Source organism: Alligator mississippiensis, chromosome 2 (assembly GCF_030867095.1).
Source record: "Alligator mississippiensis isolate rAllMis1 chromosome 2, rAllMis1, whole genome shotgun sequence".
NCBI lineage: Eukaryota > Metazoa > Chordata > Crocodylia > Alligatoridae > Alligator > Alligator mississippiensis.
In genome coordinates, this window is record NC_081825.1 from 116249926 (window position 1) to 116275367 (window position 25442).

General features: G+C 41.6%; 1 long non-coding RNA gene across 1 annotated transcript in view; it reads left to right on the plus strand.

Annotated features, from left to right (window-relative positions):
* The first annotated feature begins 5274 nt into the window (after positions 1–5274).
* LOC109284916 (uncharacterized) overlaps positions 5275–25442 on the plus strand; it is a 46030-nt gene continuing 25862 nt past the window's right edge. Inside the window, exons 1-2 of the long non-coding RNA XR_009459840.1 lie at positions 5275–5448; positions 15592–15770. This is a non-coding gene — a long non-coding RNA (uncharacterized LOC109284916). The remainder of the gene's footprint in view (positions 5449–15591; positions 15771–25442) is intronic.

Sequence of the window (25442 nt, forward strand, 5' to 3'; positions counted from 1 at the left end):
ATGTATTGCCCTCCACTCAGAGCTGCCATTCCTCCTCCTTGTTGCTGTATGATGATAGAATGATTAGGGCTGAACAAACCCACAAAATAATGAAGTATCAGCATTGAGAACCCGCACTAAATACCACTGGCATAATACCTTGGATTGTCCTTTAATATAAACCTTTTATAGAGCATAGTATTGCTGTTTTTCTAAACTGGCAGGAGTGACTGCTGTGATTCTCCACACAGTGTAGGACAGTCAGACTCCTGTGCAGTTCATCTGGTCATAAATATTAACTTTGCTTTGTTTGCATTTGCTCTTGCATAGTTTCCTCTTACAGAAGGCAGAGTCGAATATGCTGGGTCTGCAACAACACTGACTCCAAATTCCTTACTAATTGTAAGATAACTTCCTAAAGATCTCAAGCAAAAGGAAGTCACAGAACAAAGCAATGTCAAGTATGCACATGTCACAACACAATGCACTAATTCCAAGCCTTTGGAAACATGCTGAAAGACAAGTCTAGCAAAAAACAGGGAGGTGCTTCCACAGATTTTTACTGTGAGAACAACAGCTGAATGTGCATGCTCCCACTTGGCAAAAAATAAAACAACCCAACCTTGAAATAACAAAAGGTGGTGGAAGTGGGGAGGGGACGGGACCTAGAGATAAAATCATCATATTGTTGATATGCTGTGTTGTCTGTTTCTAAAATTTATGTAGATTGTACTTCCACTGTATTGTAATTCAAGGGATACACTTGAAGTAATATGGTGGTTTGTAAGGTCCCATATAAACAGCCTTTTTTTGTAGTAAAGGGGGTATTAGGACATAACAGAAGTAATGTTGAACAAAGGGTAACACTTTCAGATAATATATCTGCAGAAATGCAAACTCTGTGCATTCCTGACCTCTCACGTAGGCACTACACTTTTTTGAGCAGAATAGCATGTACACTATTTCTTTGTGGGGAAAGCTCTGCTTGCATTCTTCATCTGACCACAGGTAAACCTTCACATCCCTAGTGTACTTAGTGGATTTAAATATTTTAGATTACATTTATTTTTGACAGCTAATTGATTTTAATTGTCTTTCATTGATTAGGAAAGGGGGGCTTGTGTAGCTTGAAGGAGCGTTATTTAACATCAAAATGGAAGATTTTAGATGCAATATTGTACAGATCTGCTTTGACACTTGAGACCAAAGACAAAGGTAAAAATAGAGCATAACCCAGGAGACAGCAGAATAGCATGAATAATGGAAATGAAGGAATACTTATTTATTAATAAAATTAATTAAATGACTTAGCACTTTTCATTCATAAATAATAATGTATTTTCCAGAAGAGGGGAAATATTGTTATGCCTATTTTTAATAGAAGAAGAAATTGTAATAGAAAGGGATAAATTGAACTAATTTGCCCAAACTAAAAGAATAGGTCAGTGGCAGAGTCAGAAACAGACCGCATGTCTTCCAGTCATTCTAAAACAATGGTACCCAACTCACCCAGGCCTGTAGGCCACATTCACTGCACTTGGGTTGATCCAGGGACTGGGTCCAGTGCACAGGGCTACATCATTTGGTTTGTGAGGCTCTTCACAGGGTTGGAAATATGACAGCAGGACAAAAACTGTCAGTAGTAATTGCCGTGGCCACTGCTGACTATGACACTGAATTTCCAGTCCTGTGGAGAGCTCCTCAGACCAGATGACATTGGGCCATGGAGAGTTTCAGGCAGAGGTGACTGTATCACACTATCAATCCTTCCAAGAACCTTGCTAGTGCATTGAAAACAACTAGGTAAAAAGGTAGATGGTACAAGGATGCTTCAAGCATCCATAGTAATTTGTACTGGTCTCTAATCTGAGTAAAGCAAAGATACATTTGAGCTATTACTAAAGGTCTAATGTACATTCAAGGCTAAATTGTGCCCAAATCTCACATGGCCACATTGGAGTGGAGCTCTCTAAAGAAGCAGAGAATTGGAAGAAGGATGGAGCCTTGGATCTGTACCTTTACTTTGGCAGGATTCACTGCTGAGGTAGTGCAAAGTGAGGAGTAATTTGTAATAAATTAATTTCCATCAGCTCAGGACCAAGATAGGAGGGAGTGAGAGTCACAATTCTTCCTCTCAGGCCACTGAACTCTGTATGAGTGAATTAAGGAAACGAGTGGATTAAGAAAAGACTGTACGACCAAGAATTGTAATATAGTCAGCATAAGGTAAAGAGATTGTAGTGGGTAGTCTCACCACCTGTACTTCCCTAAATCAAATAATCCAAATAATTTCCTTCATTGAAATAATTTTGCCATCAGATGAAGCTATGAGTAGATACTCATGAGACTACCACAGAAAGGGAAACATCTGGAAAAAATGTTCATAATAGGAACAGTGATAATGTAAAGCTTTGTTGTAGTGGGTCCAAGCATAGGCCCAATCAAAATATCACTAGTATCACTAGTAGGCAGATCTTACCTGTTACATAGCTGGAAACCCAGGGTAACTCTATTACCCTTAGTCATCACTTCAGATTTATACCAATTATAAATGTTTTGTGAGATGAATTCATCCCCCAATTCAAATATATATGTTGTCAGTAAATTGTATAGTGACTTGAAGGGGAAAAAAACCCCCAAACAAATTGGGCAATATCATCATAATGGTTCACATTTTTTGACATTCCAAAATTACTAAACAAATTGCTTTAATTTTAATGCAGCGGCAAGGAGCTACACACACTATTTTCAAAGTGTGTGTTAATTTAACGTCAACAAACTGCAATGCAGTGGTCTATTTCTACAATAGTCTTTTATGCTAGTCAAACTTTGACTGCAGATTTTGATCAGCATGTCATCTGTCACATAATCCTTTCCCTTTTGTCAAGTTTTGTGGTACTTAAAAGGGAACAAAACATTTGCTGAAAAAGAGATAACAATAAGACTCCTATTCCTGTCATGTATCTGAATATTCCTTTTCACTCATTCTTTTCTATGCATGAAATTTCTTAGGTAAATACAGCTATAAGGGGAAAATAGACTCAAAGGAGCCTGCTGCCGCCTGCATGTATCTTTGCATTCAAGTGAAGTCTGTTCTCTTTTGAACTGAAAGGCTTTCAGTCTACCAGTCTTGTCAAGCCACCTGCTGAGCATGACATATACCCCAGAGCTGATGTCTCTATATTTTCAGAGGTAATTCTTTTGCTTATAGATGCAATATTAACTCACAAAAAGTTTAGTCAATGCATCTTCTCCCTTTCTGATAGCTATTTCTAAGATACTCTTAGGTGGGGACTGAGTTGAACTCCAATAAGTACAAATTCTTTTGTGTCCAAAACAAAAATCCTAACACTGATCTCCACCCATGATGCCAGGGCACTTTGAGCATGATTCTGTCATCCTAGTTGACAAATGGGTAGCGTTTTACTTACAAGTAGGCTCTGTGATGCCAAAGGACTACTTGAGGATAGACAGACTATGATATAATTGTTCATGCTTAATAGTACCTCACCCTATGAACTGATATTGATGGCATTTGAACTACATGTGGAGTGAAGAGTTACTCATTGGAAGGGTACCATGTAATCTGAACCCGTTGCAATTACAACTCCATTTGAGCAAAGATGGCTGAAACAGGCTACATATATACAGGCTTAAAGTTCTCAGTTTATTTTGGGGCTAGAGATAGTCTGACAGTACTTAGAAAAAGATCATCAAAGCTACCTGAATTCTGTTTCTGGATCTGCTATTGACTTGTTCTGTGCTTACAATCAAGCCATTAAAGAACTAGAGCACTTTGTCCATGGAAAGGCTTGTCCTTGGAAAGGGAAAGTGTGGACATGTGTGTTTTTAGGAAGGCTTTTCTGCCTCAGAGATTCAAAATGACAAAGTGCATTGCAGGGTGAGGAATTTGGTGGGACAGCTGTCTAAGGAGTCCAACATGATTCCCACACCCATTGCTCCACCTACTGTTTACTTCCCTTTGACAATGTTCTCTCAGAAGATGGAGTCATATTTTGGCAACAGACCCCGTACAAGGCTTTATGTGGGCCATGAAGACATGTGCCTTCCTTTGTCCCAGCGACCTGAGGATGGCAGGGTACAAACCAGCCCATAAGGCCCTTTGAAATCAATCACACCATTTCTTGCAGGAATGGGGTGCTTCACTTAAGGGTGATGGAAAAGAACCAGAAACTTTCTTGAGATCTGTCTGGACAACAGCACAGTGTGTATCTTCATAACTAGGCCCAAACATATCATAATGTCTTTGCCCTTTAGTGGTATAGTCCATTCACTGCAGTGCTTTTTCAGTGAGAAGACAATTTATAAAGGAGGTTGCACAGAGTCTAGAAGTGTTTGACTAACTAATCTGGGTAAAAAACTTTAAGATCTCTGTATGACATTGTTGGATGAGTTCAAAGTAGAGGTGGCATTATTTTATTTCATAAGTCTGAGCTAATTCACTCATTAATTACAATCTTACAAAGCAAATAATGTCAGTGTTGTATAATGTTGTTGACTATGTCACTTCGTTGTGGTGCAGAGTTTGTGCTGTTGAGTCCATTAACATTTTCACTGCAAATCCTATTTTTTTTAAGTTTAGAGCTTATATATAAATATTTATTTCTATATGGAAGTTCCTTGATATTTAAAACTCATTGCTACCAGCATTTTTTTCTTTTATTGTTCACACATGACTTAAAAAGAATATATCTGCTTCATTTTTAAAATATCCCCTCAAACTCATGTTAATGCAAAGTTATGGCTGAGTTTCCAAATGCATAAAATTCAGGAAATTATCATTCTCAGAACAGCCATAACTTTGCTCCTTTAGAATTAGGTAGCATTTTCTATTATTTTATTTGGTGACAACTTTAATGTCTTTATGTATTTGCACAGCGTAGCCAACTGTAACTCTTAGTTTACTGACAGGTACTATTACAGTCTTTATTCGCGTTCTTGTATTATAATTGGTTTCCTTGAATGATTTCATAGAACAAGGAGCACAGAAGTTTCAATAATAATACATACGTTGATCTAAATTCAGCTCCCTGTTTGTGCCAGTTTCTAAGGTTATAATTTGTATCAGGTTAAGTAGTAGTGGAAAGCTTGCTGATGAAGGAAGCTGTAGTGGTACAGCCTATCCTCTGATGGAAAACTTGCTGTAAAGCAAGATAGACCAAAAGGTTCTGGAAACAGAGAGGTGGTAGTAGTGGTACAATAGGGTAGGAGGGAATTTCAGATTTCAGTGCCTCACTGGAATTTGTTCTGATTCTTGTTGAATCCCCAAAGGAAATGAAAGCTGCCATATCCCCAGTGGAAGGGGATCGCACAATCACATTGATTTGCAGTCTGAGATTGAAAACAACAACCTGACTGGGGTAAAAATGTATCAGCTCCTCAGGAGGAGAATCCCTCTTGACCACATTTGGAATCTACTGTAGCACGTGGTGTAGCAGTCCCTCCTCGGTGAGTATAACAGCCTTTCCTGCTTGTCCCCGAACTTGATACACTGATGATACATTATGAAAGATTGTCATGGTTGCACATAGAATCTGTTTTTTTCCTTTTCAAAATATAGAAACTTACACTAAAAAAAATCTGCTAAAAGAACATGATTTAGGATGCAAAGTCAAGAATTCAACATGAGGGAATATCAGATTTATGGTTGCCTGCAGAACCTTAGTTTAGGCCTCTTGTGCTTTAAGATACAGTCTTTAATTACATGATTACATACTGTTTTCCACAAGACCCCTGGGTCATTATGGGTACAGGACTTACAAGTGAGTTGAATTAAGGTTGTGCAGGATATCATAAATCTGTCGTTTCCTAATCTAGCTGTGCTTGACTTTGCAACTGAAATAATTTTACTTTGAGAGAGAACCATATATGTAATTTGTTTAGTCACATTAAAATATTTTTAGTGGTGCTTGGACATCAACTTGCAAACACTTCATGCAAGGCTATTAATGTAGATGTTTTTAAGGATAATCTAGTAAACATAACCTGCATGGGTTTCAAACATGCCTAGGCTGACACTTCATTTGCTCTCAGCTTAGAGTGTCACATAAGTGCTAAAAGATTTACTATAGTTTATGGCTCAAATATTTCTAACTCAATTTGTCATTTAGCACCAAACTCCCCTGTCCTGCAGCACACTCAAAGGCTAAAGGGTATAGAAATATTCTCCTGCCTAAATGTCCATGGACCAGAATAGGTCTTGGGACATTTCTATTACTCTTGGGATTATTTATAAAATTAAGTATTAAAATACAAGACTTCAGTACTACTTCTCATGTGCTGACCCCTCCACCCCAGGTTCTCCCATTCAAGTCAATTTTCACATATGAAAATTGTTTCTATTTACAGAGGTTGCTCCTTTATTTATATTTTGAAATCAAACCATTTACCAGATTTCCCTTTTGCCTCTCTGGAAATATATGTACAGATACATAGAGAGATGATTGAAACATAGAGATCCCAAAGTAATGAGCCTGGCAAGGGACTTTAAACAGAATGGAACAGAACCAAGTCTGAAGAAAAGTAGTCAAACTGTTTTCAAATTGCTGGTTGTCAGAACAAATCTTTGACGTGAAATTTTTAGCTAGTGTGTCCCTCTGAGTCCTGAAAGCTTGTTAGGAATCATTTAAACTTCCCATACAGCTAAACGTTCCTCCAAAACTAACACTCTAGATATAGTTGAAGAAATGCAGCTGTAATTCAACAATGCTAGTACCTGTTGTATCAGACTGTCTTACTTAAAAAAAAAAGAATTTTCCACCAGTGGCAAGGGATTATGTCTTCTGTTGAGGTGCTTTCTGTTGACTCATTTTTTCAACCAGGTAAAGAGAAGAGTCAAAAGGAACATGATGAGGGAGTCCCTAACATGAGACAAGTAGAAAAAAGGAACAGGAAATCTGGTAGGGAGCAACCCTGAAAAAACAGACCATCTTGAGGAAATATTGAAAAGAAATGATGGAACACGGTGCGTGAGGCTTGGCTCACATCTTGGCTTCATCACTCAACGTCCACAAACCCAAATTTTATGAAAACCCAGTAAGAGGGCTTAGTTTTATCAAAGCCCCATTCTGTTTGCATTATGTAGAGAAATGTAATACAGAACCTGTATCATTATAGTGCTCATGTTGATCAGTGAGGGTCCATCTACAATTAACGGATATTAGAAACCATCTCCAATAAGCAGAGACCGAAGGTTTTGGAGGGTAAGGACCAAGGTTTTATTCCTGGCTCACTATTTGTCATGTATTTATTTAATTTATACTTACGGTTGCATTGCAAAACAGCCCTTAGTCTGTATAAGTAGAATAGATGTCATGGTTTTTTTTCAGTTACAGGTCCTTAAAATATATGCTTACTCTGGGGTCCCATGGTGGCAGTTTTATAGTTAGGAATTTAACAGAGCTTTACTTTAATCCATATTTTCATGCCCTTGTAATTATGTTTAACCCAAATACTGGTAACATTTTAAAGAGCTGAAGTCAAGAGTAGGACAAATATGTCCAGTTCCCATGAGCTGGACAATTTATGCTATGGATAAATTTGATCTTTAGATTCAATTTCCCTTATTCTTCTGTTAAGTTTATATACTTCAGTTCTTTTTAAAATGAGGGTTATAGGGCTGAATGCCCCTTAAATCCAAGGATTTAATCTTTACAGTCTTTTCTCCAATGCCTGATAAAGGGTGTTTGTGCCCAAAAGCTTGCAATTAAAGAATTTTCTTCACAAAAATCTTGTTGGTCTAATAAAAGATATCATCTCTACTACAAGTCCTGATTGCCTTAAATCTTTCTCTCCAACATTCCTCAGTAAATACAGGCATAGAAAACCTCCAAAGGGCAAAAAAAGAACAACTTTCTCCTCTTTGAGATAAAAAGTGGGTCATGGTTCTGAGGTACTTGCTTTCTCAATGTGGGAAGCTTCCACAGTTACATCAGCAGGGGATCTGTGCATGCAGGAGGAACAGAGAACTGGATATGAGACCAGTCTTTTTGAATGAAGAGGACAAAGTTGCTCAGATGGTTAGTCACCCTGCTGGGAAACCACTCCAGATCTTATTCCACTGAATACATGTTCCAGGTGTTCCTGACTGGATGGTCCTGTGTGTATCACTGGAACTTCCTAAATGTGTTATTTAGGAAATAAGGTATTTGTTATAATTTCAATCATCAGAGGCAAAACTGATAGAGACCTTCTCTTTTCCTCACTTACGTGTTTCCTCCTCCACCCAATTTTTTCTCATCGGGGGTTTTTAAGTTTGTAGAGAAAAATGGAATGGCTGTTGTACTTTAGAGATTTCTTCTCCCCTTGTCTGGAATTGCTAATGATTACACGACAAGTTCAGAATTGCTTTTATGATTTTTTTTAAAGAGAGGATGCATTTTATCTGTTCTTGGAACATATTTTGTTGATGAGACTGGCAAGGATCCATTTATTTGTGATAAATTAAGCAGCTGGGATCTAGGCCCTGAATCACAATGACCTTAAATAGTATTCTGGAAAAAAGGGAATGTTGAAATCAAAAAGAAAAGTTCAGCTTCATGTTGTAGTTTAGGGTCAATAAGAACGTTTCCGCTTTTTATGCATGATTTAGCATGCATTGCAGACAGCTTCTGTGTGTCTTACTGATTTGATGTGACTGAATGAATGCAGAAGCACACTGACCTGAAGCCACTAGCTTCAAGTTCTCGTCAGTTTTGAAGAGGTGTCAGTAAGCAAATGGAAGCTAGCCCCCAGGAAGACCTAGCTACCGGCCCTGGAAAGATTCCTGGAAATCACTGCAAGGGTCTCTCAACTGATGTTACCTGCCATACCAAGGTATCAAGTGAGAGGTGGCTTCGTTGCTTGTTTGGGTACCAGACCATTCTGAAACCCAGAGATATTGCCAACTTCTAAGACTGCAAGAACAAGTATCCATTACAAGTGTTATAAGTTCACAGGGTAGTTGAAATTTATGCTAGGTGGAACACCTGAATTCTCTTTACAGGTAGCCACTTCGCACTAGATGCAATAGAAGTGTGGATGCCCACTGGAGGGTCTAGTACAGAGATGTTCTAATGCAGGAGACAGCTTTCTGACTATATATAGGTGGTAGAAGATACAGGTCTATACTATTTCCTGAGAATTCTGGACTAGAAAAGGTTCCCATGCTATACATTATTTGGTAAAAATTAGGTAGATCATGCTTACATTGCTTTGGTGTCAGATGTTCTACTCTATTGACAAGTAGAAGTTCAAGTCAATCTGACAGAGAGGCTAGGTACAGTCACTTAGGACTTGGGCCAATAAAGGACTTACCTGCTAATGCAAGATTTTACTGGGGTTGAAGTCCATACCTCCAAAATTACAAAATCCCACTCACCTGCCACTGAACCCTGGAGCCACCTAAATTCATCAGATGTGTCTTTCTTTGACTATATATTACTCTAGGTGTCACCTGCTACTACATTATGAGCAGTACTGCCGTTGTTTGAGTTGTGCAGAGCCTGTCTCCTGTTTTTGGCTTCAGAAAACCAAGTCTTCCTTTGCTTTTTTCTTAGGGGCCAGTTGGAGTGCTCCTAGAGGCTGCATCCAGGTAAGCATGGATGTTTGGTTTCCTGGGTACAAGTAGCAGCAGCACACCTTGTGCTGCTGCTGCTGCTTGTCCCTGGGGAATTCCTGCCACGCAAGCTCTGGCACATGGCAGGTTACCCTGGGTAGAGTACGGGAGGTAGGGGCCAGCAATTGTGCTGGCCGCAGCAGCCTTACCTGGAGTCCTGGGGGCCAAGGGAGCTTTAGCTGCAGTATTCTTGCAGCTGGGAACCTGGCAGGCAGCCAGAGTGTGGCTGTGGCTGGCCAGGCTCCGGTTTTGGATGGCACATGCTGCTGCCATGTGCACCACCTTGCTTTTTTCCATGCAAGTTTTTTTGGACCCTGGGATCTCCCAAGATAAAACCCTCCCACCCCCATGCTGCAAGCTAGCAGCATGGGGAATAGACCCAAATATGCAATGTGTGGTGCTGCAGATCGGTCTGCAGCACCACATACCACACAGCTGCACTTGTCTGGACGTGGCCAGTGTCCAACACACACCAACCAGGATCAAGCTCCTCATAAATAGCAAAAGCAAATGGCCACTTTTGTGGTAATTTTAGCCAATGACTTTAATTTAAAGTATGTTATTAGCTTTTGGAATGGGGGCGGGGCGGGGCTGGGTGGAGCTGGTCTGGGAGCTGAGGCGCACCATTGACAGCCCAGAGGTTGCAAGTTCAGAGCTATAGCAGGCATGCTCATGGTATGGCCCTGCCAGACTGCAATGAATCTGTGAATTCCACTAAATGCCTTTTCACAAGGGCATGCAAAGGAAGGAAGCCCTTGGAGCAGTAAGTGGAATGCGCAACTCTTAGTGAGCAGCCTAAGCACTAAGCTACAGTTATGCTTTTGCTTGCTCTTTCTTTCTCATCCAATGAATCTTGAATTATTCTTTGCTTGGTGATACAATTTCAAACGAAGGCGAAGAGAATGCTGCCACACCACTAAGAACTTACTCACCTACCTCTCTCCATTGACTTTATCCCAGATATCCCAGACACATAACCCTGTCTAATTGGGAAATCCTTCCTTAGCAAGCACGGTGAAGCCTACATTATAGATATCTATGGAAAAATCTTGTTGTAGGCCCTCATTTTCCTCCAACAGTGTATACACTGCATACTGAAGCACCTAACTCAGAGTTGTGGATTTCACAGCATGCCATTTCCCTGAACTGCTTCAGTTATGTGTATTTATCTCAGCTGACTACTTCAATGTATCTTTCAAAGATATTTTCTATTATATCTAAATCGAAAGCATAGTATTACATTTTCATAAATGCAGTCACAATATTGGATAGATCTGATGGGATTATTTTTTATTATTATATGAATGATTTATACAACAAGTTTGGGTTTTTTTTCCACCAAGTAAAATATTGACAGCTATTTTTATTATTTGACAAGTGCTGCAGACGATTGAATATTATTTGGCAAATAATCTTTGGTCAGTTGTTTAAGAAATATTCACATGCATGCTGTTTCACTGGACAAGTAGCTCTACTAGGGAAACGTAGATTAATGCTAGGATTTTCAGTAGGGTTTAGATGACAAGTCCTATTGAAATATCAAAAGTAATTAGAACTCATGGTAGAGGTGATATCTTTTATTAGACCAACTAGATTAAAAAAAAAAAGTTATTTATTTGCAAGCTTTTGGGCATTGAAATATCAAGGCATTTAGGCATCTAATTCTATTTAGCTTTTTTGGAAATCCCAGTCTCTGCTGTTTGAGGTTGTTTCCCTGTATTTTTTTTTTTCTAAAATCACTACCAAAGCAAGCAAGTAAAAGGCTTTCCCAAGGGAATCTGTTTAAACTTGTTGCAATGTCTTTGAGGATCATGGGTGCTGGTATAGAGTGATACAGGGAGGAACTGTGCTGTCAACAACAGGAAGTTGGTGAAAAATGAGTGATGCCCCTAGGGGGGTGAATGCAGAGCAGATGGCTCTAATTGTGAGTCACACTGTGACAACTGACAAGAGAAATTCTGCTCTCTTGACACTTTAAAGATACCAAAAATACCAGAGAGCACATTCCATGGCTTCTTGAAGACTTCCATATCGAGGGAGTGGGGGGGAGAGTGCCAACTCCTCCTGTTTCCATCAGTAACAGCCCATAAAAACTACTGTTGATAAGCTTCCAGGCAGCCAAACATTCTAGTACTTAGATAAGTCACTAATGTTAATAAAAACACTGATGAAATAAGAAAGAAGAGGTGCAAAGGGGGTGCCTGTGCAGGGAAGAACGGGTTGATTTAGACGCTGATCCTTTCACTTAATGGTAGGTCTGGATAAGAGGGGAAAAATAACATCCTTGTTTATACACATTGCTAGATTTTGAAATCTCTCTTTATTCATTTGGAATGCATTAAAAAGCATTTGTCGGATGTATTTCAGTTATTGTCCGGATATGGAGCCGTAGATTTATGTTGTGTTTCTTTTAATGGAGGCATGAAAAGTCAAGAAAGGAACCATTTATAGTTTGTTCCTGATTTTTTATTTTGTCACAGATGTTTGCCTAGTTTAGGTCTGTTGCAATTTATAGAGCTACCTAAGAAGAAAATATGTGCACACCATGCCACTCACTTTATCTCCGTCTTGTGCTATTGCAGCTTTGATAATAGTCTGCCTCTGTAGCTTAAGTATAGCAAAACATCATGGTTAACTCACTTGAATTATATTCAGCCCATAATTTAGAAGTTTCAGATTATTAACATTAACATTTAATGGCAACACTGTGCATTAATCATATGCACATTTTACACCACTTTGGTGGTATAAAGGACCTTTAAATTGGAGTACGGCAGTGCAAAGCTTTACTCCCTGATTCGATTTGGTGGAGATTCAGCCAATTTGATGGCTGAATCTCCAAAACTGAATTGAATCAGGAGACCCTTTAATCTCTCCGAATTGAATCAGAACACTCTGAATCAATTTGGAGAGATTCGGAAAGATTTGGTTATTTGGACAAAGATACAACTTTAAATGTTTTTTCTACATACCTCAAGGTACTAGGCGGCTCATGAACGCTGCAGTGCTGGGGTGGATGGTGTTTCCCACAGGAGCATGGGGGGCTCCCCAGCGTGCTTGGCAGCACCCCCCGGAAGTGGACCAGAAGCACTTCCAGTCTACTTCTGGGTCTGCCAGAGAGCACTCTGGGGGCTCCCTGGCGCCCCCCCTGGCTTGGCAACTGTTGCTTCCTGGGTCTCAGGGTGCACCCAGGGTCCCCCCATGGTCAATTGCCAAGCTGGAGGGGGCACGGGGGGTGGGGCAGTGTGCTCCCTGGTGGACCCGGAGGTGGACTAGAAGTACTCCTGTGGACCAGACATGCTCCTGTGGAACACTCCATCCGCCCCAGCGTTGCAGCATTCACGAGCTGTGCTGGTACCTCGAGGTATATATATCCTCGAGGTATATATAAAAAACTTTTAAAGCTGTGTCTATGGCTGAATCGCTGATTCTCTGAATCATCATCTAGTCTTCAGATTTGGCTTCGGCTGAATCGAATCAGGGACAGTGATCTGAATCAACGAATCTAATCACTGTCTGTGATTTGGGTTGAATCTGAATTGAATACGGCCTGCTTTGCACACCCCTAGTAGGTATGCCTAGATAATATACTATTATTTCAGAGCACCCTTGACAAACAGGATCGAATCACTGTCCCCGATTCGGGCCAAATCGAATACAGACCATTTCGCACACCTCTAAATTGGAGTAAGTGTAACATAATATCACCTTAAAGTCTCTTAATAGTCTCAGGATTAAGAATCTGGCCTTGTAAGAAAATCCTTGACTCCTCACATTTTAGACTAGAAATATATTATCTTCACCCAATTCAAGTTAAAGGATTATTATTTCCCTTTTGGCATATTTCATGCAGCAAGTCTTAATAGTTTTTCCTTTGAGAATTACAGTGTTGCAAATAATTACAGGAGCATCTTGTTCTGACCTGGTGCAGGCTCACTGAATGTTTACATTCTCCACAGCCTCCAGAAGACTCTGCTTCTTCCTACATGAGATACTTCACTGATTCTACTGTCTCATTAATCAGAGACAAATGTGTGTGCCCTATTTTAGAGGCCAGCTAAAATTCCATAAATACTTGTTTCTTCTACAAATGAAGCAGAGGCTCAAAAGTTGTAAGAAGTATTTTAGTGTTCTTGTTGAAATAGGTGTTCCAATATTAGGGTGATGGGTGATATCCAAATGCCTAGATAGACAGACATATTGTCCTATCCTCAGTGGTCCTAGTTATTACCTGACATTTTTGATTGATAGTTAACTGGCCTGATAATTTTGTTAGTTTGTTATTTTGTTTCATTTTACATCTGCTGACAAGGCTTCAGATATATTTTGCTGCAGGTTATGTTTACCTGGCACAATGCAGTGCCATGCAAGAGATATCTGAGTTATTCAAATAAAGGAAGAAGTATGGATGCCTTAGATTGGTGCTCCATACAGCTTTATTTATTCTACTGAGCAGCTACATTGCTTCCAGTTCTTGAGATGTTATGACATGTTATGCTACATAAAACCTCTGCTTGGCTTATTCCTGCAGTCAGTTCAATTTCTTTGTACTCATTAAGAAGGTAAGGCAGGGTGGTGCCTTAGGCTGCATCCAGATGTGCAGGGATGTACACTAGTAGTGACAAAAATAGAAGTGGCACAAATTTGTGCCACTATTTTTTTGCTACAGTGCACACCCCTGCATGTGCGCTTTGGTGAGGGACAAATTGTCCTGCTTCAGGCAAATTGCCCTTGCCCAGCTCCTCCCGGCTCCTGGTGTGGTGAAGGAGCCAGGCCACAACTGCAGGAGTGGAGACACTCTGGCCAGTAGCTAGAGAATCACCATGGAGGACTGAGCCTCCATGCCTTCTGGTGCATGCTTCTGGTGCGTGCACCAAGTTTTTTTTTTCCAGCACTTTTTTTTTTTTGCTACTGGGATATCCCAGTAGCAAATTTGGGGCCTGCACTGCAAATTTGCAGCATGGAGCACATTTTAATGTTCCCCATGTGCAGTTTATGGTGCTGCAAAGAGGTTTGCAGTGCTACAAACCGCACAAGCCTGCAAGTCTGAATATGGCCTTAGAGATTAACTGGTCCAGAGAGGCATAAGATTTTGTAGGCAACAATCCAATTCATCCAACTCCATTCACAGCATCTTATGAAGTAGATTATTGCCTGCAAAAGGACATGCCTATCTGGGCCAATGGGGCTGTAAGGGTGCTGACAGATGTGGAAAAAAAATACCCAGCCCTTTACCAGAAGAGGAATTGCATCAGTTTGACTCAGCTTGCTCAACTTCTGTATAGCTCGCATGCTTCAGTGAGGCTTTTTGGCACTTTTATCTAATAACTGATTCAATTAGGTTGATTAAATGAGATATCAGGTTGATAATCAGGTAGCTGTTTCATGGAGCAATCTTGGATGTGTCAAGAATTTGCATTTCTAACCTTTTTCTGCTTTTCCTGGCCAGGAAGCTGGTAGTATAACCCTGATAAATTATAGTAGGTTTATATAACCCTACTATAGTAAGGTTAGCATAATCCTACTAATCATGAAAGATTAACACTTTCATGATTTAGGACTGGTATTCATATGGACTTGTAACCTCTTGTGCACAAGAGGCCAATTTTTCCAAAAAAGCATCTGTACATTCTTACTGACCCCTGAGCTTCAAATGCAAAAGAAATACAGATACACATATCCCAAAACTCTCTCTAAGGAATCACAAAGCATTGTCATCATTCTGTCACATTGCAACTGCCAGAAAAGCCTACTAGAATGTAGTATCAGCCCACAGGGATGTACATGAATGTCTATATTCTATGCTATGAATTTCAAAAATTTTCTTTTTATATATTTATTATGCTCTAGTTTGTAGTATTAGGAAGAAAGGAGGAAACAAGAGAGAGTGAAAGAGATTGAGATTGTATCCATTTTCAAATACTTGTGCTGAGATCTTTGCTCTTTGAATCCTGAGAGTGATTTTGAGACCAAAATTATTCTTTCTATTGAAACAGTCCCACTTATGGAATATACATGATGCTGTTGGATGGTTCTTTCTTTATATCTGTGTTGTGAAAAGCAAAGAGGAGAGGCTTGAAAAGGCTTGCCTTCCTCCAGGAACACTATCTGATTTGGGAGCATTCTTGGAGGTTAAGATTGGTGACTATCAAGAAAGCAAATACTTCATGCAAGGGTAAGTCCTCTAATTATGTTTGTATTGAATAGCTGCCAGAACCCCATGTCAGGATGTCCTCAGTCACGGCTCTGATCTCACCATTCCTTCCTAGGCTATTGCACAATTGTATTGTGTGTTTGTGGTAAGGGAGAAAGTTGGATACTGGGGTTGTGCAACCTTCCCAGGGAAGGAAGCCATGTTTTATTTTAGTTGCTTGGTTTGGATTAGAGCCTATAGGAGATTGAATAACATAAGAAAACATTGTAGCCCATTCATGGAAATGAAATCTAGTCTCCTGTGTATGTGTATGAAATATGAAGATTAATAGCAAGGGTGGAAAATGTAAATGTCAATGAAAATGCCTTTATTATTGTGGTAGAAATATACAATGGCATAAATATCTACTTGTTATAACTGACTTTTTTTCCAGTGGAACTGAACCTGTAGAAGCAGCACAATTTAGCTGATAGGTTTTTGAGGTGCCAATGAAGGAACTCTTTGAACTGCCTATGATCAATCGCTTCCATGTTTTGTTATGACAGAAAGGGTAGAGAGAAAGTAGTGACATACCACAGGTTATTCACTAGAGTGAAGGCAGGCCAAAAATGCCAATGAGTATAGCAATAGAGCCAGATACAAAGGACAGAATAACTCCTTGCAAACAGTAGTAGTATCAGAAGTCTCAGAAATCATAGAGGTGAAAGTTGGGAGCCACTTTGATTGCACACATATCAAGTACCTGAATGACCACAGGAGATTGCTTCACCTGTGGAAATTCTGTCTGAAATGCAATAGCTTGATATATTCCAGCACTGGGGATCATGAGAAGATATTCAGTCCTATCTCCTCAGCCAGTGGGTGAGATATAAAAATATGTTGTATTTTCAAATGTTTATCTGAGTCTAGCAACTAACTCATCAAGTAAATCAATCTAGTGAAATAGAAAAACTGCTTTCTCCATTATTTTGAACAAAGGTGACTGATACAAATCAGGTCCCATCATAAACATCATCCTGCAGTTCAGAAACCTAAATTCTGTCATTACTACAAAGCACTAATCAGGCCCTTTTGTTTCAGCTGATGTTCAGAGCATATCATAAAGCGTATAGAAATTGTGGTTTGAGACAGATAAACATGTAGTGTTACAGTGACAGATTTGGAAGATGCGTACAAATGTTCAAACAAACTGGTCTGAGTTGTGTGGTTTTGTTTGAGTGACCTAAACCTCTATTGATAGAACCTCTGCAAGTGTTTGGCATGTGGGGGAGAAGGGGCACCGGTCCCAACTCTCCTGTTCCTGGTCCACTTTCTAGCTGCTGTCTCCAATCAAGTTGCCGGGGGGGATCCCTGTTCCTCATGGCCTGGGGAATAGTCCCTGGGGTAGGGCACACCATGGTGACCAGATTCTCACACCACATGGAGTTCTGTGATGTCTTCTGGGGAGACAACATTGATACCACTCAGGAGTGTCATAGGTTGCTGCAAAGTGATCCGGGACCTGCTTTATGAACTTCCCATCCTGCCACTGGGACTCTGCCAACTTTGCCCTGGTACAGATAGCCTTGAAATGTCAAGTAGCCTTTTGAGCCCCAGGTCCTGCACCTCAGCAGACTGGATGTAGGCATCTCTCAGCCCTGCAATGCCCCCCTCCACACCACAGTCTTTCCTTATGCTGGTGCCAGAACTCTCAATGCTAAGAGGCTGCAGTACGTGGCTGGCACTCAGAAGCAGTTACAAGGCTCTTCTGGCATTTCCCTTGCTTCATTGCCATCTCACCTGACATTTCTCATGCACTCTGCAGCTCTGTGGCAGCCTATCTTGAGCTGCTGTCACATCCTCTGCAGGCTTCCCTCCCCCATGCTGGTGATGTCTCAGAACAGAGACAAGAGGCACTGCAGCTTTGTGAAATGCATCACACTTTTCTGATATAACTGCAGAAGTTTCAGCCCCTGCCGTATTTTGGCCAGATACTCTCCCAGAGACAGGAGCTGGAAATGCCCCATCTGTCTCCCTTGGGTTTGGGATCTGTGCTGCACTCCCCCACATAGCCCATCTGGGATTGGGTCCTAGTTTCAATTGTTTTAACTAGTTGTGCTCTGTGTAGGTGGGAGGCTCCACTGTTGTGCTGGACGGGCTACCTAGCAGGAAGCGGGTAGGCCTCTCCCAGGAAACTCAGAAAGGGATTCTGAGTTTCCCAAGAGTATGCAGAGACTGCCTGCTTGTGGGACCTCCAGACCTAATTTTCTATGATTCTAACTGTGCTCCAGGAGCACAATGTCTCCCAATGTCTCTAGGTGCTGGAAGCAGGGCATTTATTACTGTGCCAGGGGAGCCTCTCTTTATGTCCTGCTTCTTGTTTAGGAGATGGTCTATCAAGAGTTGTTCAAGTCCTGGAAGCTCGTTGCATGCATTGATGGCATGGTTGAAAGGCTGGGAACACCGCTTAACATGAGAGTCAAGCTTGAGTGTCATCTCTGCCTCCGACAGGGTGGCCTGAAACCCCAAGATGCCACATCCATTGTGACACAGCCCTCACCTTTGGATGACCCAGCTGAGGGACATTTTTGCCCACCTGGTGCTACCTGTTGCCCTCAGTTACCACACGTGATTCCTGTGATTACAGGTAGGGGAGAAAGAGAAGGAGCTGTCCAGCCTAGAGCACCCCCCTTCCTGCTTTCAAGCCTCTGGTCCACACCACCGCTGATGTGCACTGAAGCAGCAGCAGGGGCTGCCAGACCACTGGGGGAATGGGATGTTATGTGTTATCCTGGGGAATGGAGGGGCACTGGGGCAATGTGCTTTCCTAGAAGGGACCAGGGTTATGTGAGGTCTTGAGCACTGAGTACAGTGAATGATTTGGTTTTGAGACTCAGCTGTCACAGAGCCATGGACAGGGACTGGACTGGTCAAGTGCTGCTTAAAAACCTTGCTTGGAACCTCAGCCTTGGAACAACCCTAGGATTCAATCCAGCATGCATATAGTCTTGCTTTCTCTTTCAGGACTCTTGTCTTCTCAACAGTGCCTGTTTTGGCAAGGGGTTGTATGCTGGGAGGGGGGCCTTTCTGACCCTTGATGTACTACAATGCCAGCAGTTCTTATCACTGCATCTTTTCACATGCCCCTTACTTGAGTTTCCTATCTGCTACCCATCCTGGTGGCATGGCACTGGGCATAGAACATCAATACCTGTCACAGCCATTAGCCACCACAGACAGGAAGTGAGGAAGAGTTCCACAAGTTCCTTCAGGTGACAGTCTTAGATGGCAGGCCATGGGTGGTGGGGCCGTTACTGCCCTGCCCTCCTTTCCATTGGTGTGGACCACACTTTGTCACCACCCTTGGGGATGTTGGGCTCCCTCTGCACCTGGTTCCTCATCACATCTGTGTGGTACAGTACTGATTCCTACCTTTCTATGCAGCAGGCCCTGCCTCAGCACCATCAGGATCAGTGCTGGGAGGAGTGGGTGCTGCTTGGGTCCCTGTGCTGGGACTGGGAAGAGGGGTGGGCACTCTTCAGTCCACCATGCTGGGACTGGGACTGGGAGTGGGCACTTTCTGGTCTCCCACCCTGGAATCTGGAGGAAAGATGGGTTTTCTTTGGCTCCTTGTGCTGTGATCAGGAGATCTGGTGAGAGGTCTCTGTGTCAGTACAAGGTCTATGAGGAGCTATCAGCAGAAAGGGACTGGACCATTCTTGGCTCTGATGCAGCAAATGGTGTCTCTGGATATGTAGTACCCCTCAGATACACAGGGTCCAGGGTTTGTTGGGGACCAAGTGCTAGTCCCATGCTCACCTGCAATGTAGTTGACATGATATCAGGGTCCAAGTCCTATATTTCAAGCACCATGCTGTCAGATTTGCTCCTTGTGTCCTGTCTCACAGTGCCCATAGTCCCACCACCCAGGAGGAGCCTGAGGGAGCTGAGATCCAGCTCCAGCTACCATACACCTCCTGGTTTGCCTGTTTCCCCAGGGCCTGCCCCTTAAAGGCAAAGTTGTGCCACTTATGCATGGTTCAATGATAAATCAGTTGGACTGTTTGCAGAGTAAAATATTACATTTGGCAGACTTGTTCTTCCCAAATATTTCAGGGTGAAGACACCTCTATTAAGTAGATTTTTAAAAAATAATACACTATACGTAATTACTACAGTATAATAAAAAATAATATCACAGCGAAATAATTAATCTGCAGAAGTAATTCCTCAATTGACCTAATACTTTTTTATTCTGATTGATTAGCTTCACACTCACAGAAAAATATTATGCAAATATAAATGGTCTGGCAGCAAAATATGCTTCCTTTACTTTCAACTCATTATTAATTATTTCTTTGTACTACCTGGAAAACATATATTTTAATCTTTAACCTGTCATTCTTGGGGGCTAAGCATTTCTGAAGAATCTGCAGGAAGATTATGTATGCTTGTATGTAGGACAGTGTTACATCCCTAAATTAAATCTGTAAAAAAAATCCAGCAAAACCATAGTCAAAACCAGATCATTTTGCAACATTGTGGTGATTTACATTAATTTTCTGTTTAAAATATTTTACACATCTCAATAGATTTCAAGTTCTGTCGGTCATTTTATTTTGAGTTTTCCTATGTCTTTTCAAATTTTCCAGATTATTTTTTGTTACTTGTAGTCTATTACATGTTGCTTTGAACAAGCACTTGCTCTTCCTTTCCATCTTCTCTCTTTCCATGCCTGGATAACACCGTGACAATTGGATGATATTTTAAAAAAAATATTCTCCCAGTGATGATAGGGTGTTTCTCTCCTTTATCATGCTTTTAAGTGAATTCATTATGGAATGTAGTGTGGTTTGGTTTCCATGGCTAGGGAGAGACATTCAAAAAGCCTGAGCCTGAATTGATTCATCCTTTGCAGGTTAGTTTAACCTGGCTAGGCTGAACCAGTTTCCAACCATACAGACAATTCCTCTGGACTGAGGAAATTTAGGCACATGCCTGCAGTGGCTCAGGCAGGAAGCTGGGGAATGCTAGAGCCTTGCCCTTCCACAGAGCTAAATTGAGGGAGGAATGGCCAGCCCCCATCAGGGCTCTCATTAGAGAGGGGTGTGAACCCCCACCCTGCCTACAGTCTCAGTCTTTTCTCTGCTCGTTGCTCAAGGGCTGGGGGTGTTGCCAGCCTGCAGCCATGGACAGCACACTGAGGCAAGGTGGGGGGCAGTGCAGTGCATGCATCTGTTGATGATACAGAGCTTTTCACTCTTCCCCCTGCTTCTGTATACTGTCTGCAGCAAACTGACAGGCAAGCAAGCTGGGTGGGGGGAATTGATAGCAGTGTTTATGCAGCGTGGGCGGGGGGCAGCGCTAATTTGGAGCAAAGAGCCCCACCTAGCCCAGAGAGCATGCTTGGATGCTAGGGGTGTCTGGTTTATCTTAAACCAGAGGTGGTCTGGGACAGACATTGCATAAACCAGTTTGAGCCAAATCTGTTAACTCTGATACTACATTCAACCAGGTTTATCTCAAACCATTTTCAAACTGGTTTATGTGCACTGAACATCTGTTCTGTTACAGGTTTAAACCAGGTTCTGATCACTTAAACCAGTTAATGTGTAAATTCTGTCCCTAGCCCATGAAGGCATTTAGTGCGTGGGCTAAGGTATGTCTCTTACTGCAATAGGCACATGTAAGACTCGTGGATTCTTAAGCTTTTGTTGTGGAGTGTATTGATTGTGATTGTGGTCATATCGTATTGGCAGGTTTTGCATTTTTTGTTTTGCTAGGGTCTATTTCCATTTGGAGTTTGTAGTTCAACAGGGAGTGTGCTTCTGTTGACCGTTTGGCAACTTCGGGGATTATATGAAAGGAGGGGGAGGGATGAGCAGGGAATTGGGAATAATGGTTTCAGGGTAAGAAGTTGCTCAAATAGAAGTTGCAATATTCTTAATGATGTTCTGTCATATTATTTATCATGTGGGATGGTATGTGACCACCATGGATGAATGATTAGTGGGAGTTCTTTTTGTACGGTATTAAGTTTTGTGAGCTTTTTAAATGGCTCATTCAAAGATGCCTTTTATGTTCCTGGTGGAGTGTCAGAGTTGGTAAGAGAAGCTTTAGGTTGTTGAGGCAGATGTTGTGGGTATTCTTGTCATAGATATGATGACATTTGAAAACCTGTCCGTAGGTCAGTGCTTTATTAGTATTTTTTATATGATTGCTGGTGGTTTGTGGCATTCAAACCTGGAAGACTTATTTTTATCTCCCCCAACTATATAAATTGGTCTAACAAAAGATATTTCCTCACTTTACACACTGTACATCTCTCATATCTTTGGACCATCATGTTCATAATCACAACACTGCTTTATCATGAATTCATTTTATTTGCCTGTTTCTATTCTGCCCTGCGGTTAAATGGGAGAAGGAAGGAAGGAAGGTGCAGGGTAGAGCACCAAAGCTTTTTTATATTGAGAATTATGGGGAGACTTTTAAAAGCTTTGAAAGTCTTCCTGTCAGTGGAGCTTAAGTACATCTAAAGAGTGAAATAACTTATTACAGCCATTTTTCAAAATCCAGTTCATTTCTACCACCTAAGGCCCAGAGGATAAACTTCAGCCTTTACCCTTCTCTCCTTCCCTGGTTTCCTACAAATTGTTGCATTATGAGGACATATTGCCAAGTGTCCTCTGTAACAGCATTAACTGTCTCTCCCCCACTATAATATTCATATTTTTTTAAGTTCCCAAGTTACCTTAGAGCAGAGAACAAAGTCTGGGCATTTTTTCCACTCAGCCAATGCTGTATCTTTTCACTCTTATCCAGCAGAACTCTCACACTTTTCTCTATGTGTGCTTATTCAAAAGTGAACTGGGATCCAATTTACGAATTCTAAATGTAGAACATTTGAACTTGATGCATGAAATCACAACCCAAAATTAATCAATCACACATTGTTATTATGCTCCAAATAATTCTCTTGATTCCATTTAAAATATGAACCCTTTTCAAATGGGCACAAATTAAAAGGTGAAAAAGCTACAATCCTAAAGTCAGTCCTTAAAACACTAGAATTTATAATTACCTTTTTATAGGTAATGTTAGCGTTCTGAGTTCAGTAACCTTCAAGCAGCATCTTGTATATCAGAGTATATGTAAGTATGTCAGAGTCTATATAAAAGATATTTGCAGAGGTGAAGTACCAAGGGTCTCTCTAATCAGTTATCCTCAAGGGTACCATGGAATCCTGGGTTGCTGTGAGATCCTCTTAAAGGTGTGGTTACATGCTATACCATGTTAGCATTGATAGATGTGCAGACACCAACGTGTGATTCACAAGATAAACCCAGAAATTTCAAATAGAAATCCATACTGTCCAAAACATCTGACTTCTTTTGGTGTTTCTGGGTTCTTTTCTGCAGAAGAATTGCACTTTTAGTTTCCTGTGGTAAAAACAAAAAGGTAAAAACTAACAGCTGGCATTTTCAAGGGATGCCTTGACTCTAACGAGGTTGAGAACTGCTGTTCTATAATAAAGTAATAGATATATCCAGCTAGAATCATGGCCTACTGTGGAGCCTGCGCCTCGCTCCGCCTGGCCTATCGGGGTGTTGCCCCTCCCCTCAACTCGCCTGCCACAACTTGGATGTACTCAATTACCTTCAGAGGGGTCTACAGTGGAGATCTTTATCCTGGGTGGGGCCTCCCGATAGACGGTGTTACTCACGGTTATCGGACGCGGTGATCCACGGGGCTCTGCCTCCCCTACACCCTGTCCACACGCCAACCGCTGGGCGATGTATTCCAGATGTTGCCAGGCCCAGTATGATGGCCTCTGACTGGTTCCCCGGTTCCCGGTCGTCCTCCCTCCTGCTGGGAGGGGTTTCTCCTTTCTCCTTTCTTACAGATAATACTCCTCCTAATCAGGGGGAGCTGGTGGGTGCTCCCCCTGGTTCCAGCCCCCTCCTGGGGCCTCCGCTGTCTCCCCTTTCCTCCCGTCCGCAGAGCGCTCCCCTGCCTCCTGGGCGTCTGCCGCTTCAGGATGCAGAGAGAGTGCCTCGGCTTGCACTCTCTGACTGCCTTTTGCTTTGCTGTTTGCGAAAGGCTTCCAGCTGTTGCCTAAGCTGCCTGCTTGAGACCCGCAGGCGGGGTCCTCTCTGCTCCGTGCGAGAGCCTGCAGCACGGGCAGCACACCCGTACTTTCTCTCCCTGGCTCTCCTCCCCTCCCTGTCCTGCTGGCGTTTTTAAACCTTCCCGCAGCGGCCGCTCCGGCCGCTGGGATTGGCTCAGCTGTTCGCCGCGCGGGGAACAGCTGTTGCCAGAGCCGGCGTAATGGTGGCTCGCGCGGCTGCAGCTGCGGATGCTGCTCTTCCTCCCGCTGCTCCTCAGCCGGTACGCATGCCCTTCTGGGGGCTTGCTCTCGGGGTCTGGGGTCTGTGGGTCCCCTCTTCTCTCCCTCACTAGCCTGTGGGGGCGCTTCGCCGCCACACCTACCTTAAACATAAATTTGACTTAAAAAATGCACTAAATTTAATTAGTTATGTATTGTGTGATTGGGTATCAGGTGATTGGTTATTGTGCTGCATTTAGTAACATTTCTAATTGTGCATGTTTCATACGTACTAGAAGAAAGTAAATATTGTATATGAAGATAATATTGAAATACAGAAACATTGATCATGTGGTATTCTAAAACCAGAATTAAAAATGTTTTCTTTATGGTTATATGGTGTATCCAGTGTTGCAGCAACGTTTCTCTGTAATTTCAGTATTAAAGGTTACCTTGCTCATACTTCGAATCACAAGTTATTGTCAGGGGATGGTTTTCAGAGAAGTGTTTCCTGTCGGTCTGTATTTATTGATATTATGTTTTCTAAAATATTCAGTTGTGATTATTCTTTTATAATCCAAAAGTGCATGTAAGTTAACAAATAATAACTATGTTATTCTTTTTGCTACCATGACTCACTTCTGCCAGGAATGTATTATATGGTTCTAGTTGTTCCTTCTAAGGTGGTATCAACTACTGTATTCCAACAAAATGGTGTTTTTTATTTTTTAACTATGGAAAAAATGAAAGATATCAAAAATGATCTACCAGTAATTGTTCAAGCTGCATATAAATTCATCCTAATGGGCTTGATTCATCCATCTTTCTTTTCTTGCAGGTCATGCTTTTTTTTTTTTTTTTTTGCAGGGTAGTATTTTAACAACACTTGAACAAATCCTTTTTTCTTTCAATAATGTGGTTAACTGTCTGGAATTTCAGTCACTGGAAATTCTCTCGCTCCTCCCCCAAACGAATCTCCATTAAGCATCCAAATAGAGTTACTTCATCCTTGCAGCTGGATGGATGGAAGACTTTCTAGGGCCTAAGTACTTACTGTATATGTCACCCCTTTCAATGTTTTTATTTTTTCCCAGCCACAGCTTTAGGAGCAGGTGCTGGCCTTTTGCTTTCTTTCTGCTTCCTCTGTGGGGAACAGGCTGGAAAGAGCCAACTAATTAGAAAATTCTACAGGGAAATTAATTCTGCAAACAGCTGTGGAATGGTATTTCATTATAATGTGCACTTGCTGTCTGTCAGCAGGGTCCTGATTGGCTTGACAAGTGGCAGTTCTCCCAGATGTTCTACATTATGCGATGAGACCATAACTGCATTGCATGGTGCCTGTATACTAAAGAGGGGACTATTGGTGTTTGAATAAGACATTC